General features: G+C 45.5%; 1 pseudogene; it reads left to right on the forward strand.

Moving 5' to 3' along the window:
• The first annotated feature begins 16,745 nt into the window (after positions 1-16,745).
• Positions 16,746-18,135, forward strand: LOC146796277 (glutamine synthetase pseudogene; annotated as a pseudogene).
• Positions 18,136-19,002: the final 867 nt, after the last annotated feature.

A 19,002-nucleotide genomic window follows, 5' to 3' on the forward strand; every position in this document is an offset into this window, starting at 1 on the left:
TAGCATGGGTCTCAGCCAAGATCAAAACATGTAAGTATGCTTCAAGGGGCTGCCTCGGAGCAGGGGGCTGTTTACACTTTACCAAAGTCTGTATCTTGCAGCCGGGGGTCAGGATCCGAGCGGTGGTAGGGGCATATTACCAAGGACATACGATGATTATCGCAAATAGCGCTTAGCGCGATTTACATTATCACCGTCTATCGCTGGATACCTGCGCCAGGTTATCGGCATATTAGCAATGTTTTTCACCGAGGGGATGTGAAATCCAGCGATAGAGGGTGTGAACCTGCATTAACGTGTGAAAAGCAGCGATAATTATCCTGCGATCACAAAATCCTTGATAATAGGCAGGTGTCGACCTAGCCTTGCAATCCACCTCCCATGTCACAGATAGCTAAGTAGAAATTTTAGCAGGAGTAAAGATCCAGCGTTAAGGGGCATTAGCTCAACTTCTTTCGTCGCTTCGCGGCTCTGGGGCACCCTTGTAAATATCGCGATGCTGTGTTAGCGATGTTTTACAAGGATATTATGTGAGGAACGCCTACTTTGCATCTAATTAGGGATGCAAGGTGAGGAGTTCGGAAAATGGCAGCTAACATGCGCTAATGCATGTTAGCGCCGCCTTGATGATTGTGCGATATTAAAATCGACGCTTTTTCGGCGCTATGTGCCGAAAAAGCGGCAATATGTGTCTTGATAATATGCCCCGAAATGTTTACATGTGGTTTACTGGCTGCCCGCGGCACCGGTGACAACAGTGGATGCAAGAGCTGTCACATATCACACCGGTACAGGAGTACTCGGCACGCCCGTTGATTCTGGGCAATTCATCTCACCCGTAATTAAATAGCTCTGTGGTCTGTGCCCTCCATGCAATGGGACGTAGCTGAAAGGAGCGGTGCTGTTAGACCATAGGGCCATTAGGCAGAACCTGACCTTTCTCAGCTTACAGTACTTCCATGGATATTTATGTTGATTCATGCTAAGCTCTCTAAGGGGCATATTATCAAGGTTATGCGATAAACATCGCAAATCGCTTTTACCATTATCGCCGACTATCACTGATACACATTGCCGCGTTAGTGGCGTATTAGCAACGCTTTGCTGAATGGCGATGTGAAAACCAGCGATAGACGGCAATAATCGGCAATTGCGCGTGAAATCAAGCAATGGTTTTACAGCGCTAAGGGAATGCTTGATAATATGGGAGTGTGGACTTAACCTGTAAATCCACCTCCCATATTACAGATAGCTTAGTCAGGATTTTACCAGGCGTTAGAGTCCGGCGAAAACTGCGGTTAGCGTGGCTTTTTTCATCGCTTCGCGGATCTGCTCCATGCTTGTAAATATCGCGAAGCCTTGTTAGCGATTATTTACATGGAGTAATGGTCAGGAACGCCTTCTTTGCATCTCATTAGTGTTGTCTATCGCTGAGATGCGTGGCGTTACAAAAACGGCAGCTAACATGCGCTAATGCATGTTAGAGCAGCGTTGTTGATAGGGAGATAATATTATCGCAGCTTTTTTGGCTTTTAAAGCCAAAAAAGCGGCAAAATGTCCCTTGATAATATGCGCCTAACTCTTTAGTCAGGAATAGAGCTTTTACTCTTTGTTCTGGTGCGGCTCCCTTTGGTTGTTGTTGTTCCGTTTAAGTGCACAACTCGGCATTATCCTTTGGGTGAAAAGCAACATCCACTTGCAGGCCTGAGCCAGCACTTCACTTTCAAAGCAATTTCATGGCCAGTCCACTGGCAGGAGCGTGGCCTCCCCCCTGCAGGTCAGGCAGGATCGTGCATATGTTTATCGGAAGTCTGTCTAGTGGAGAGCTGAGATAGTTCAGTGGGCTGGGCGCCTGCGGCCAAGATCTGTGGGAGGACCTGGTCTGACAGTGCAGGATGGACTGTTCCCATAGGGAGCAGGGTCAAGACTGATTTGCATATGGCTGGGTCTAAACTGGAATGGCCCTGGGAGCAAAAAAACTATGAATTTAGGCCCAGATCTCTGTACTGGGGAGAATGTTTTTGACATTGTTCAACATTCTGTCCATCAATTGTTCTTTTTGCATTTGTCACCCCGAGTGGGATGGGTATGCCCAGACGTGGGTCCCGTGCTCTCCATGCCAATGGAATCAAGATAGCCTGGCTGATGAGAGCTAATACCCCGCAAACAGTCCCAGGATGCTTGTTTCCAGTCCAGAGAGGACCTGGCCTGGCAGTTGGGGCAGGACTGTTCTCATAGAGATCAGGGTCAAGACTGATTTGCATATGGCAGGGTTTAAACTGGAATGGCATGGGGAGATAAAAAACCAAGAGATTTAGGCCCAGATCTCTGTACTGGGGTGAATGTTTGACTTTGTTCAACATTCAGTCCATAATTTGTTCTTTTTGCATCTCTTTGCCAGCATCAGTTCAGGGAGTGAAAGTATACAGAATGAGGGTGGTTCCTTTGGGTGACTCTTGTGTCTGGGACCCGGGTGCCCCCTTAGCTCCTGGAGATAGCCCGCTGGCACAACCCCCTGGTGCTTATGTTTGGAAACTCAGTGCATTTTGGAGGTGCACCCGATTTCTCAGGCAGCAAAGATTACATGCACTGGGCTGTGTTACATGGCCATCACAGTCAATTATTAGTTACAAATTATTTTCTTTTACAGCAGGATCATACAAGTTCTGCACATTATCAGAGGCTCGCACTCAGAACAGATGCTGTGCCTTGTAATGGTTAGCAGTGCTGCATAGTGGTTAAGTATGGGGCGCTTGGTGGTACTGGGCCAAATACATTGGTGCTAGCGCAATTCTTATTTGGGTACCAGAGGTTCTGTTCAGGAAAAGGAGCGATGGTATGAAATAGCACACCATCCATGGTTGTGTTTCTGGTACTGTATATATCCACAGAATAAATCAACCACAAGTATTTCAAGAGAAGGCGAATAAGAACCTTCGCAAAGTATCGTTAGCCTCAAAATATTGAGCAAAGGTGTATGCTTAAGTCAATGGCATGGCGATTTATTTTGTGCCCTGGTTCCAAAGACTCTGGGTGAAGCCAGTAATTCAGGGGAAGTTTGGGGCGCATGTCAGGATTAGGTGGAAATCAATGATATAGCCTCTCAGCAACCCTTAAAGTGCCTCAACCATTAGTAAGGAGGAAAGTGTCTGTGATTCTCTTCTTCGCGGTCTGAGTGGAGTTAGGGATCCAAACAAGGATTTTAGCGTGCAGAGGGCCATCAAGGAATGGGTGCACTTGGTCCAGTTGGCACAGGACAGCAGGAGACCTATTGATGTAACTAGGCTGTCACGCATTGTGGACATTTTTGCCCTGGGGCTGCTTGTCCCAATACAACGTGTGGCTATTTAGTCTGGCTTACATTCTCTCTTTCTTTGGGGCATTCAGAATCTAAGAGTTGGTAGCGACCTCTAAGGAGGGAGAGAATATGTGGATCGATGTTGCTGATATAATCTTGTCAAGGGGCTCCTTATGTGTGAGGGTGGGGAAGCCGAAGACAGACCCTATAGGCAGAAGGACATGGGTACACCTCTGTGCAGGTCTGGGAACCACTTACTACCCAGTGGTCTGACGCAGGACTTCCTTCGATTTGCCCCCTAAGCAGAAGTACCAATCTGTTGGTGCATTCAGATGGTGCATCACTCACTTCAATTCATGTGGTTATTCAAACACTCTTTGGCCCTGCCGGGTAAAGAGATTGTGCACTTAAGCTCCCACTCTTTCCCCAACGGCTTAGCCACTACTGCAGCAGCATTGGACCAATCCTTCGAGACCTCTGAATGAGTAGGTAGATGGAGGTCATCTTGCTTCAAGCGTTACATCAGGCCTCACTTGACCTAGGGGACAGGCAGTTGCCTGGCTGACTGGACAGATAGCTCGGGTAACAGTTCTCTCTTGCCTTTTTTCCACAGTCTATGAACGCCGGCTGGTGAATGTTTGCTGGTTTGGTCCTTCATTTGTCCGTAGAGAGGGCGATCATTTTCATGGATCCAAGCTCGAGAGGGCACAACTGGCTGCAGGAGTCGAGCATCATTGCATGGGTATGGAGGGGCTCAGATTGGAGAACCATTTTTAACTCCTCTGGATGGTGCTCAAGGAAGGTGGATTTCCCACCCCAGATGTTCTCATTTTCCTTGCTGCAATCAATGACATGGTACTGTTGGGGGGTGGGTGGGTCTGAGGGCTCTATTCCCAGCTCTTTTTAAAGTGAGGAAGTGACTACCCAATGTTGCAAGTTTGAGGTCAGAGGTTATACCGCAGTGAGTCTGGCCCGGGGGAGGGGAGGGCGCCCGTCAGGGCTGTGAATGATTCAGTGTAGAAGCTTAATAACTCAGAGCAAAAAATGATGGCTGGTTCCTCTACGAGCATGATGCCGCACAGTTTGATCCAGTTATCCAGGGTGGAGTTGTTCCATAATGATGGGGATCACTTGTCTTTCAGGGGCAGGAGCTCTTTATTCAGACTAGCTTGGGGGCCATTGCCAAATTCTGCCAGCGACCTCCTCGCCCTGTGACGGAGTCCCTGGCAGAGAGTAATGGTGGATACCCAAGATTTGGACTCTTTTACTGGACTGACCCCTTGGCAGGGTGTTGTTTGTGTGGGCACAGGGCTGATGGGAGGGCAACTGACCTGCTGGTGGTCCTAGACCCTTCTGCCCTACCCCGCATTGTCTGGAGTGGAACTTTTGGTGGTTTCGCCTGCTAACAGGTACCGCTACAGTGCACTATGCGGTGCCCTGGTGTATGTGTTAGCATGATACCCCTCTAGGATAGTGGGGGCGTGTTGATCTCCTTACTAAAGTCCGTCAGCCAAATGTGTTCTTCACCAAATAGCTCATGGTTTCACCAGGTAGAGGTCCTGGGAGATGTAGCACGATTGGGGCTTTTTTTGGCACAATGTATTCTGCATGCCTTAAGAACAATGCAATGTGAAGTGTATCAATGTGGTATTTTGATGTTTTATGACTTGAGTGTTGTTTCTTCGTTGCATCCTGTATTTTCATAATGTCTTGACTTCCCTTTCCCTTTGAGTGTACTCATTTCCTGGTTACTGGTCTAAGCATGAACACGTGCATAATACGGTGGGAGCACTTGGTGTCTTGACTTAAACAGCCACACGTATTACTGTGAAGGATACATTGGTATCCAGAGATTACGGATGTGATAGGGTGTTGATGAGGCCTCAATTATGGATGCAGATGAGGAGGTTTCATTGACCACCTGTGTTTTTCTCTCATCAGAGTATTATCAAACAATGGAACGACTGCGCATTCCTTGGGTACGTTAGAACAGGTGAACCTTGCATGGACATTCATGGATGCCCTGAAAAAGCCATATGCTGGTGAAACGCGTTGGCTGCACATTTATCTGCCTACATGTGAAATTAAGAATGAATAAATATAAGATGCGTTAACAGAGCATCTTTGTCTTACTTACATTGACCTTTACTATTACCTTGTCTTGACGATGTGTTCTTCTGTTGCCTCTCACTAATGTATAAATGTGTTGACTGCTTGACTGCTGAAAGAAGTCAAAATTTTACTATACGAATAAAAGGCTATTGCTTGGTTGTACCACCATAGTTGTATTTTTCCTCCTGAGCTCATGAGGCGGGGGAATGTCCAGTGGGAGTGACGACTTGCACGTTCTGCGCACACTATTAGATGTTCTGTCTCATTATAATTTTATTTTATTTTCCTAGCTTTGTTTTTGGAAAGGGGAGTAGACACATAGGGCGGCCACAAAACCAGAAATGTTGCCAAACTCAGAAAGTCATGCACAGGGAGTGTTGTATGGATTTTAGAGGAAACAATGTTCACTTATATGATAATTCATCAAGCACAGGTCCAAGCTGTAACAGGGATGACGTGGCAAAGGTAATTAAACAATAATCAAACAGGAAAATATTTACTGACCTATACTTTAAAAAAAATAAGAATTTCGTAAGTTGAAACCAAATATACAATTAATAGTAGTGAATCTGAATCTTCCATTAAATGGACAGTTTATAAAACAAACAAAGGGAGTGGCTGCTAAAGAAATGTAGGATTTTAAAAACAGAATAATACTCAGTGTGTGATATACCACTATTCCAAGCAAGAAAAATATTGACTAGGTTGAATTGCTTTAGTTGGAACGGTCCTGACCAGCTGCTTGTGATGCACCCACCCCACAGTATGTAATATTGGACAGGCAGGTCTGCATCACATGAAGTGATCAATGAGACCACTAAGTTGGGACACAGGGACATATCACATAAAGTGACCACAGGCAGTGGCCACAGTTCTGGGCTGACTTGTGTCTTAAGTGGATGAAGACCTACAGCAGTGCCATTTTATCACTTTAGAAAGTAGCCAATGGTTGCTTTTCACAGAAACAATAAAGTCATGTGCTGCTTGTGGCTGCAGATTAAGCACTATTTGTTTACATATCTAAGTTAACAACTAAACATCAAATTAATAGCGTACACAAAGCAACAAACACCACAGTTAAAACATAACATGTCACATTACAACAAAAGTGTCAACACGGAACACATCTCAACAATCAGAGTACAACACAACAAAATCACATTGCATGATGCAGCACAGTGACACAAGATAGATACTTGAGGGTTGTAGTGATCGCAGACAGATTCCTTCCATTCATAGAGGAGCAGGGTCAAGACTAATTTGCATATGGCTGGGTACAACCTGGGGTGGCATAGTGAGCAAACGAATGATGGATTTAACCCAGATAGCTTGACTGGGGTTGAGTGTTTGAAAAGTTTCAGCACTCCATCCATCATCTTGTTGTGTTTACTATGTCCGCCCTAAGTAGCCAAGGTAATGCCCAGATGTGGGTCCCTTGCTCGCTGTGCCACTGGATTCAAGTTAGCCTGGCTGATGAGGGGTGATACCCTGAAACTAGTCTCAGGATGCTGGTTTCTGGTCCAGTGAGGACCTGGTCTGACAGTTTGGGCTGGACTGTTCCCATGGGGAGCAGGGTCAAGACTAATTTGCATATGGCTGGGTTAAAACTGCGGTGGCATGGTGAGCAAAAGAACAATGGATTTAACCCAGACCTCTTGACTGGGGCGGAATGTTTGAAAGGTTTTAGCACTCTGTCCATCATCTTGTTGCGTATGCTACATTCCTTCCATTCTGCAGACTGTGATCTATTGTCTTGGCAGGGGACAGCACCTACCTGTAATGACTGGAGCCCTTCTGAACCAGACAATCAATAGGCTAGATAAATATGCACTGAATTTACTTATGTGATTGCTGTGTCTTTTTATAAACAGCATATTTTATCGTATTGGGGTAGGTCTTTTTTTAACATATGTCTATACGTACCATAAACGCAGATCATTTTAGACCATTCAGAAGCTGTGACAATAATAGATAGTTTTGAATGTTCAGCAGTAGTAGTAGGTACACATGGGGTTCATGTATGGGTTTTCATGTGTGCAAGGCATTGCACTCAGTAGGGCATTGTGTACAAGACCTAGAAACAGCATCACATACCTTAAACAATTTTAGATTTTAGCTTTCTCAATAGTGTTGTCAAATAGTAATTACTGGCACTGGGATGTGCTAAATATCACACAGCTGCTTAGTTGCTCGGAAAGGGATTTCTCAACAAGCACTAGGGTTACTTTTTGCAGCAAACTCTTTGAAAGGTGAAGTGCCTCTAGAAAGACAGATTAACATCACATTTCTTCAATGCTAGTAGTTTATTGCTTATTTCTACAGGTTTGCATCAACAGATTGCATGCTATCTAATCCTCCAACCACTATATTCCTAAAGCCCTGCATGAAAAATATAACATGGCTTTAAATTTCAGTTTTTCCCTCCGTTATTTCTTTTGAATGGCCCTCTTCTTCCCTTCAACCCATTGCATGTCTCTTGAATGTGTATATACGACTCTAATTTGTATGTCTGTCTGTCATAGTCTCTCTTTCTTTGAAACCATATCCATGCAAGTTCACTCCAAATCAATGCTTCCATTCCATCCTCAGATTCATATCCCTCCTCTCCCACCACCCTTCCCTTGCCCCTGCCGGTTTCAGAACTGGTCGAATCATATATTCTGCGACCATTAACCCTATCACCTCTTCCAACCTCCTTATCTATACTCCCTAGCATACCACTAACACTCAGTGACCAACCCCCTCCTCGGGATTCTCCCATTATCGCCTCTGACCCCCTAACACTCATCAGCACCCTACCCCCTCTGCAGCTCTCCACACCCAATCAACCTCCTGGTCTATGAATCCTGGAACACCGCTCATATTCAGGGACCTACCTTCTCCCAGGGTTTCCCCCATTACCGCCTCGGACCCCTCTAACACACTTAGGCACCCTCCCCCATCCCAGATCTCCACACTCAATTTCCTCCCCTTTCCCAACACCCAGACATGCTGGCACACTTGGACGATATCTCCCTCCAGCTGCACCTTCTCTCCCTTGAACTCCATGGTTTGAAAGACCGCTCCCTCGAATAACTCCCCTTGTTAAGCCCCCTCCTCTCTAGTCCGAACTGGCCCAGAGCCCCCACCAACGCCACTGACACAGCTCCCCGCGGCCATCTCCTGTCACTTACCATCTCCAATTCTGTTCCACTACCTAACGCAGCCTTTCGCCCAAGAAGCGCTTCCTGTCTCACGCCCAACGAAATTGACAATTGCAAAAAGAACTATTGATGGATAGAATGCCAGGCCAGGTCCTCTCTGGACTGGAAACAAGCATCCTGGGACTGTTTGCGGGGTATTAGCTCTCATCAGCCAGGCTAGCTTGATTCCATTGGCATGGAGAGCACGGGACCCACGTCTGGGCATACCCATCCCACTCGGGGTGACAAATGCAAAAGGAACAATTGATGGACAGAATGTTGAACAATGTCATACATTTACCCCAGTACAGAGATCTGGGCCTAAATCCATCGGTTTTTTGCTCACCATGCCATTCCAGTTTGGACCAAGCCATATGCAAATCAGTCTTGACCCTGTGCCCAATGGGAACAGTCCAGCCTGAACTGCCAGGTCAGGTCCTCCCTGGACTGGAAACAAGCATCCTAGGACCGGTTTCGGGGTTACACCCCTCTTCAGCCAGGATAGCTTGATTCCAGTGGCATGGGGAGCACGGGACTCACGTCTGAGCATACCCGTCCCACTCGGGGTGACAATTGCAAAAAGAACTATTGATGGACAGAATGCAGAACAATGTCATACATTCACCCCAGTACAGAGATCTGGGCCTAAATCCATCGTTTTTTTGCTCACCATGCCATTCCAGTTTGGACCCAGCCATATGCAAATCAGTCATGACCCTGTGCCCAATGGGAACAGTCCAGCCCGAACTGCCAGGCTAGGTCCTCCTCGGACTGGAAACAAGCAACCTAGGACCGGTTTCAGGGTTTCACCCCTCTTCAGCCAGGATAGCTTGATTCCAGTGGCATGGAGAGCATGGGACTCATGTCTGAGCATACCCATCCCACTCGGGGTGACAATTGCAAAAAGAACTATTGATGGACAGAATGCAGAACAATGTCATACATTCACCCCAGTACAGAGATCTGGGTCTAAATCAATCGTTTTTTTGCTCACCATGCCATTCCAGTTTGGACCCAGCCATGTTTTGCCAATGAGCAACATTCCGTCCATCATCTTGTGTCTTTTGCTGTTCGCCCTATGTGGGAAGGGTATGCCCAGACGTGGGTCCCATGCTCACTACGCCACTGGAGTCAAGCTATCCTGGTTGAAGAGGGGTGAAACCCTGAAACCAGACCTAGGATGCTTGATTCCGGTCCAGGAAAGACATGGCTTCGCAGTTCGGGCTGGACTGTTCCCATGAGGCACAGGGTCAAGACTGATTTGCATATGGCCATGTCTTCACTGGGGTGGTGTGGTGAGCAAAATAACGATGGATTAAACCCAGATCTGTGACTGGGGGTGAATGTTTTGCCAATGTGCAACATTCCGTCCATCATCTTGTGTGTTTTGCTGTTCGTCCTATGTGGGAAGGGTATGCCCAGACATGGGTCCCGTGCTCACTACGCCACTGGAGTCAAGCTATCCTGGCTGAAGAAGGGTGAAACCCCGAAACCAGTCCTAGGATGCTTGTTTCCGGTCAGGAAAGACATGGCTTGGCAGTTCGGGCTGGACTGTTCCCATGAGGCAGAGGGTCAAGACTGATTTGCATATGGCCATGTCTTCACTGGGGTGGTGAGCAAAATAACGATGGATTAAACCCAGATCTGTGACTGGGGGTGAATGTTTTGCCAATGTGCAACATTCCGTCCATCATCTTGTGTGTTTTGCTGTTCGCCCTATGTGGGAAGGGTATACCCAGACGTGGGTCCCGTGCTCACTACGTCACTGGAGTCAAGCTATCCTGGCTGAAGAGGAGTGATACCCCGAAATCGTTCCTAGGATGCTTGATTCCGGTCCACGAAAGACATGGCTTGGCAGTTCGGGCTGGACTGTTCCCATGAGGCACAGGGTTAAGACTGATTTGCATATGGCCATGTCCGAACTGGGGTGGTGTGGTAAGCAAAATAACGATGGATTAAACCCTGATCTGTGACTGGGGGTGAATGTTTTGCCAATGTGCAACATTCCGTCCATCATCTTGTGTGTTTTGCTGTTCGCCCTATGTGGGAAGGGTATGCCAAGACGTGGTTCCCATGCTCACTACGCCACTGGAGTCAAGCTATCCTGGCTGAAGAGGGGTAAAACCCCGAAACCGGTCCTAGGATGCTTGATTCCGGTCCAGGAAAGACATGGCTTGACAGTTCGGGCTGGACTGTTCCCATGAGGCACAGGGTCAAGACTGATTTGCATATGGCCATGTCTGAACTGGGGTGGTGTGGTGAGCAAAATTACGATGGATTAAACCCAGATCTGTTACTGGGGGTAAATATTTTAGCCAATGTGCAACATTCCGTCCATCATCTTGTGTGTTCAACGAAATTGACAGCCTTCTCAAGTCTTATTCGTCTAACTCGGGCTTCAACACGAGTCCAAAGGGAATAATTCAAATCATTCACTCTAACCCTAACAGAGAACCCTACCACAACCTCAGAGTCATAAATAACGATAACCTCAAGAGAGTGAACATCACTCAGACTCCTCCCCCCATACTCTGGCTCCACTCAAATGCATACTACTCAATTATAGGTCTGCCAGCAAACACGCCTTCGAGATCTTCGACCTCATTCAACAGAATGAGATATCATTATCCTAACAGAAACCTGGCTCAACCCTTCGTTCACTCGAATTCTTGACCTCTTGGTGCCCCCCACCTACGAAATAATTTGTCTTGACAGAGTTAAGAGATGGGGTGGAGGCCTAGATGTATACATCGGAGAATGCTTGCGGTCTCCCTTTCAGATTCATCTCTGCCAGTAACTTGCCTTTGTCTCAACATCTCTAGTAACAATCATCTGGTTTGCAAACTACACACATTCTATCAACCCCCAGGCGACAATCTCCCCTTCATTGAACAATTAATGGAAATCATCTCTGGCAATGTGGACTCAGACCAGTCCCACATCTACCTTGGGAACTTTAATCTTCACTGGTCTAACACTAACGATCACGCAGTCTCATGCCTCAATTCCTTCTTGCATGACCACAAATTGATTCAACATTATGACCAGCCCACTCACATTAAAGAGGAAACTTGAGACCTCATCATCTCCAAAGTTCATACCATCTCATTGGATTCCATCATTCCATGTGATTGGTCGGACCATAACATCATTTCCTTCCATATCAACTCTGAGGTTCATCAGAATAAGGCACAAAGAAACAAACCAAAGATTTGGAAAAGGGACCTTTAGAGATATCAATACCGCTGACCTAGCAACCCGCTGTAATCAGGCCCTCTCTCCCCAATTGGATACACTTGAAGTCCATGCTCTCACAGACTTCTATAACTCGTCTAATTCCAACATCATGGACTCTTTGGCCTCACTACAACAAAAAAATGCACCTGTAAAAATGTCTAAACCTTGGTTCAATGGCAACCTAAACTCGGAACGTCGCAATCTAAGGGCCATAGAACGTTCCTGGAGATCCTCTCCATCTGCGGATCATCTAAAAAACCTTAGAGCAGCAAGAAGTGCGTATAACAAACAAATCAAGTCAGCTAAGGCTGAGTATTTCAGATCCCAACTAAACCAAGCGTTGAATCGACCCAAGAAATTGTTTGAATTGGTTGAACAACAATCGGTGGTAGCCCCTAACCGACCAGCCTCAGAAGTCAGACCTCCTTCATGCGATGATCTGGCTGCCTTTTTCACTGAGAAAACGGGACTTATTAACATTGATCTGGAAACCAGGAGGGCCCTATTGCTAACTAATGAACCTGCACCCCCACTGACCGGACTAGACATGACTGCACCATGCAGCTGGGGTATCAAGAACAACGCTTCCTGGGACACCTTTACCCCCCTCAATGAAAATGATATCAAAAAGGTCCTTCGGAGTATCAACCCATCTAATCACTTCAGTGACCCTTTACCACCTACCATCTTCAAAGTAATTAAAGATTAAATCTCCCCCTTCTGGACAAAGATCGTCACTGCGTTTCTGTTACAAGGCACAATCCCAGAATGCCTAAAAGAAGCTCAGGTAACACCTATACTAAAAAAAAACACAGCCGACAGTACAGACCTTAACAACTTCTGTCCTATCTCCAGCATCCCCACTCTAGCCAAACTCCTTGAAAAATATGTCCAGTCACAACTATGTGCGCACATAGAAAATTTCCATCTCCTGGACCAACACCAATCTGGCTTTCGTAGTGGGCACAGTACTGAATCGGTTCTCACCCATGTGATGGATGACATCCTAATAATGCTTGATCAAAATGAATCCTGCCTCCTTATCCTACTTGACCTCTCCTCCGCATTTGACACTGTCAATCATGACAATCTCCTTTTCATTCTGGAGCATAGGATGAGCCTCTCTGGTCAGGTGCTGCATTGGTTCTCGTCCTTTCTCCAGCACAGGTCCCAAAGAGTTAAGGCGAATCACTCACTCTCCCAGCCATCCCCAGTCAGCATGGGGGTTCCCCAAGGGTCCTCCTTATCTCCCATTCTCTTCAATTTGTCCCTGGAACCTTTAGCTAATGTTCTAAAAACCTTGGACATTTGCTTCCATATGTATGCAGACGACAGCACCCAACTCTATCTGAAAATCTCCTCCCTGGATGACATCACTTCTCTCAACTCCACCCTACTGACTACCCAAAACTGGTTAACTGCAAACCACCTCCTGCTAAACACCTCCAAAACAGAATTCCTCCTCATTTCTCCCCCGAAACATACTCCTAACATCGACCTATGGATGAGCCAACTTCAACTGCTCCCCCCGCATTATCGTCTCAGCTAAATCTCTAGGAATTACCCTGGACAAGCATCTGAATATGAAGACTCACATTAGCAATGTGTGCAAGGGAGCTAACTACCTTCTGAGAAAACTCAGGAATCTCAAACCTTTCCTACCTCAAGCAGATTTCAAGCAAGTGTTCCAAGCGCTTGTTCTGCCGAGACTTTACTATGGCAGTGCTACACTATGTGGCCTCCCCAAATACACTTTGGCTCCCCTAAAGGCTTCTCTGAACGCTGCGGCAAGATTGATCAAGGGCACCAAGCGAAATGCGGTTTTAAAATCGCTAAACTGGCTACCCTACGAAGCTAGAATTCAACTGAAGATTGCCTGCCTATCACACAAAGCCCTCCACTTCAAAACCCCCATCTACCTTGCACAAAAACTTAAGCCTTAAACTATCCGGGGGGGGGGGGGGGGGTGCTGATTCCCTCCTCTTGAAACCACAGATCTTCCGCCAATAGAAAACATGCCAACGAGCCTTCACTGGCGCCGCTCCTGAAATTTGGAACTCTCTTCCACCGGAAATTCGGAGGATCTCTTCCAAGGCTGCTTTCAAACTGGAAATAAAAGAATTCCTCATGAACATGTTCTTACCTTAACATGGGGGGCAATTTTTAGCTCTGAGCACTTCGGACACACTATAGTATTGGTTATTATTCTTGTATATGATCATTATTTTTGTTTTGGTTATTATTCCTGTACATGATTATTGAATCTACTCCCCTTAAGTCATTATGCTCCATCGTCTAGCACATTTCTCGTTCACCCAGGTATATAAATGATCGGTTAGATGTTCAACATTTGATTCATTGCCTTTTAGACACCACATTTGACTTTTGTTTTGATTATTGTTTAGGGTACTGGTTATTATTCCTGTATATGATTATTGTACGTACTCCCCTTATCTCTCTAGGCTCCATCGCATAGCCCATTCTTATCCGTGCACTCAGGTTTATTTTGAGCTGTTATGTGTGTACTAGTTGATCCAATGCCTATTAGAGTCCTCATATTAAACTCATGTTTTGATTTGTTACCTGTGTCTCAAATTGTAAAGCGCTCTGATATCCTTCGGGATCAAGTTTGCACTATATAAAACTTTATAAATAAATAAATGCAACCCAACAATATCTATTCATATATAGACCATTTGCTTCTCACATAGCCCCCCACTAATGATCACACCTAAGTCACAAATGTAGTATAAAGAAACTGAATTAAAAGCATGGAGTGATTTCTTAAAGAACCCTAGACTAATCACAATAATCAAAAAAAAGCATTAACCACTGGTCTAACACCTAACTTTTCGTTCCAGAGTAGCGCACTGCCAGCCATAAAGTGCTTCATTGCCTCACCAAGGATAGTAAGTGCTATTTAAATTCAACTTCATTTTCAATACAAATACACAACAGCACAAAAGACAACAGAACATAATACACCACAACACAACTATGCACAAACATTCATGTAATACATTAGCACCTCCAAAACTCTGTTTTCAAAATAAGGTGGTAAAAGGTGAATGGAAAACCACGACTTCAACTTACCACCAAGGAGATGAAATAGTGCTAGTCAAATATGTTCAATGAACTGACCCTCAATCGTTTGTGCAGATAATAAGGAATTGAGCAAGAGAATCAAATTCCAGCTTGCAATGCACTGACATTGGATACTTTGCTTGCAGTGGCATAGCTAGATTGTATGGGCTCTAATGCAACCAAAGTAACTGGGCCCCCTCAGTAAGGTGACATCTAAGTCTGTCAGCTTCACCAGACACGCCTCTACCTCCGTCGACATGGCCTGCGTCCGCCCTTTAAAACCTGCTACCATTGTCATACACATAGTATTGTATTTCTACTCATTGCACTGCATTTTTGCAAGTCAACACCATAACCCTAAATGGCATTACCAAAGCCAATAGGTTTGATCCTTGGAAAGTTCATGCACACAGAGCCACAACATTCAGGGACCCCACAGTCTTACTGCTGCCCTCACATAGTGTTAGAAATGGGTTCGCTAGTTGGCAGAGGATTGCACCCTGCCCAAGTAGGGATCACCACCCTAGTCAGGGTAAGTCAGGTACACAACCTAAATTAACCTGTGCTCACTCTCTGGTAGTTTGACACAGAGCAGTCAGGTTTACCTTGAGGGGCAATGTGTAAAATATTTATGCAACACTTAAATTATAGTAACTCAAAGAAAACACCACAAAAAGCCTCACACAGGTTTAGAAAAATAGAGAATATTTTTCTGAGTAAAACAATGTAAAAACGACAAAAATCCAATAAGTAGAAGTCAAGATATGAATTTTTCAATATTAAATGTGAAAACAGTGCTTAGAAGTCAAAAGGTGTTTTGAGGATGTGATGAACTGCTGAAAGTTCAAAGTTCAGGCCGACCGCGATGGAGGGCAGGCTGGCTACAGGATCAAGGCAGATCCCACTGAAGAAAATCCTTGGATGGAGCTTTTATCAATTTTTTTATTTTTTTATTTTAGTTTTATAATTTAGAAAGTATGGGTAACAATTCATTCACAATATTATTCACAGAACTATACAAAGATAATCAATCAACACATTTCATCACTTATCAAAATATCTTAAGATTAAATACAGCATGGTCCTTAGGACAAACTGCATAAAATCAAAGCATAGAATAAGAGGAGTTAAGGGATAAAACATACTATACACTGATAACAAAGCTGTGTAATAGCAGCATAGTAGCACCGCAAGATTAAACTCTCCTGGAATAAAATGCTTAGAAGACATTAAAGTGCAGATAGTGATTAAATATAGGAAAGTCCATTTAACAAACCCCTTAAAATCAAAACATAGAGTAAATAGAGTTGAGGTATGAGATATACAGTACTATGATAACAGGACAGAGTGACAGCAGCATAAAAGCCCCGTAAGGTTGAAAACCTTAAAGTGCAAATAATAGCTGCCACCCAACCTTCAGATTTCTTCACACCTCAGCCAATCCTTAAAGTGAGATGTGCATAAATACAACTTATTACCCCGGGGACCCCCTATTTACCTCTTAATCAAGCCCCAGTCCCTCCTGTTATTCCAGGGTTGATTACTTTGTCCTCATTCATGCCTTCCATCCACTCATCGAGTGAAGCCCAGATCAAACTTCCCCACTTCCCTGCTATCTTCCCCTTTTGCTCATAAAGGCTTTTCTTCATATTATACATAACCAAAAAGTGTGCGCTCCACTCAGTAAACATCAGGGGGTCCGAACTAACCCACCCAGATGCCAGACACATTCGTGTCATAGCCATTGCGGCAAAAATCAGATAGACTGCCCCCTCTAGGAAGTTCCTCACCTTCCAACCCACTCAACGACCAGAGCTGTCAGGAGTAATCCGATCTGTCACCATGTCGGTCTCTCACAGCTCCAAGCTTAACAAGTCTGTCCAGGAGCAGTACATGAAACTCCCCCAGGGGGATCAGATATCTGTAACCTTTTTCTGGATCAATGGCACCGGGGAGGGCATCCACAGCAGGACAAAATCATTGGACAACGTTGGGGAAAGGAGTTGGCCTAACGGCTATTGCGCTCGACCTCGGACCTGGGGAACTGGGTGCAAGTCTCGGTAATGACGCTGTACATCCTGTGATTCTGGGCAAATCACTTAATCTCCCCATGCCTAACAAAATATGAATGTGTGTCCTCATGTAACGTAACTGGTGCTATGTAAAGCGCTCTGATACCCGTGTAAAAAGTGCATAGAAGATGTCCCAGAATGGAATTTTGAAGACTCCAGTACCTACCAAGAGGAGGGCTCAAACAGTGACAAGTACTTGATACCGGTTCAGACTTTTAGAGATCCTTTCTGTTCGGACCCAAACATGCTTGTGATGTGCAAAGTACGGAAATACAACAGGAAGCCAGCAGAGACCAACTTGTGCAACACGTGTAAGATGGTGATGGAGAAGGTGAAGTACTGCCACCCATGGTTTGGCATGGAGCAGGAGTACACCCTGATGGGGACAAACAGACATATTTATGGATGGCCAGAGAACGGATTTCCAGGACCCCAAGGTCCATACTGCTGTGGTGTTGGTGCTGACAAAGTGTATGGATGGGACATTGTACAGTCCCACTGCAAAGCGTGCCTGTATGCCGGGGTCAAGATCTGTGGAACCAATGCTGCAGTCATGCCTTCACAGTGGGAGTTCCAGGTTGGTCCTGCGAAGGCATTACACTGGGAGATCATCTCTGGAAGACTTGTTACATTCTGCACCGAGTGTGTGAAGACTTCGGGGTTGGGGCCACGCTGGATGACTGGAAATTGGAATGGTGCAGGATGTCACACCAACTACAGCACTGATGGTATGCGCAAGGCAGGCAGGCTCAAGTACATACAGGATGCCATCGAGAAGCTCAGCAAGAGGCACAAATATCACATCTGTGTGCATGATCCCCGCGGCGGCAAGGGCAACACCCGGCGGCTAACTGGCCAACAGGAGACCTCCAGAATCCATGGGTTTTCTGCTGGTGTGGCCAACCGTGGTGCTAGCATCCGCCTCCCACGCTAGGTGGGCCAAGAAGGCTTTGACTACTTTGAAGATCGATGACCTTCTGCCAACTGCAATCCTTATGCTGTCACAGAAGCACCGGTGAAGACGACACTACTCAACGAGACAGACAGTGAAACTAAAGGCTATAGCAAGAAATTGGTTTTTAAATGTCCAACTTTTACCCTACAGCCTTTTTCCGTAGTTCATTTCATTTCAAGTTCCTTAAAATACTAATTGTATTCCAATGATGCCAGCATCTAATCCCAGGGGTAGTAGGTACTAGTCGCTTGGAGTTCTCATGGCCAATGGTACGTTTGGCATGATCTAGTTTAGCACACTGCAGACAGCCTAGGCCTGGCCTGTATGGTCTTCCAGTATTGAAGAGGGGCATCGAATGTTGACTGCCAGATTTTGTATGGTGTTGACTTGAAATATCCCTATTCTGGCCATCTCCTTGACTTGGGCTTCATCCACCCTGGCTGACCCTCTTGTTCGTACTTACAAGTGCCCAAAAGCTTGCACTTTCTTGAGCTGTATTCCAGCTCTTGTACTTTGTCAGCATCCTTTGGGCATCCTGGAGTTTTTGTGAAGACTATCCATGGGGCTCCTGTTTTTAACACGTTTTGAAGATTGGACTTGAGTTTTGTGGGAGTGTAACTGTCAGTTTAAGTATTATTCCCGTAAATGGTGCTGGAAAGTTATTTTAATTGCATTCCAGCTTAATAAATTATTCCCCCACTAACCCCAAGAAGAATTACTTGAGGCGTAATATTCACATGTTGATTCAAGATCTTCCCAAAAAAGCGTAAAACCTCTGGTAAAAAATTAGCCACCCGGGGGCACGTACTATATCGGCATCTTCTGTGCCACATCTATGACATTTAGAATCTAACCTCTTACCCCATTCAAATAACTTCTTAGGTGTGTAATATAGGTCGAAAGCTGTTTTCAAATATTAGCCCTTAAGGCTAGCAGTCAAGAGGGTCTCATTACAAACCTCCAAGGAGGTCTCCAGAAATGGTTCCTTTGACCCCACCTGTGCCTCCCACTTCTGATTCTGGAGTACAATATGATCCGGGAGATCCTCTATCAGGGCCCAAT

Source organism: Triturus cristatus, chromosome 10 (assembly GCF_964204655.1).
Source record: "Triturus cristatus chromosome 10, aTriCri1.1, whole genome shotgun sequence".
In the NCBI taxonomy this organism is placed as follows: Eukaryota; Metazoa; Chordata; class Amphibia; order Caudata; family Salamandridae; genus Triturus; species Triturus cristatus.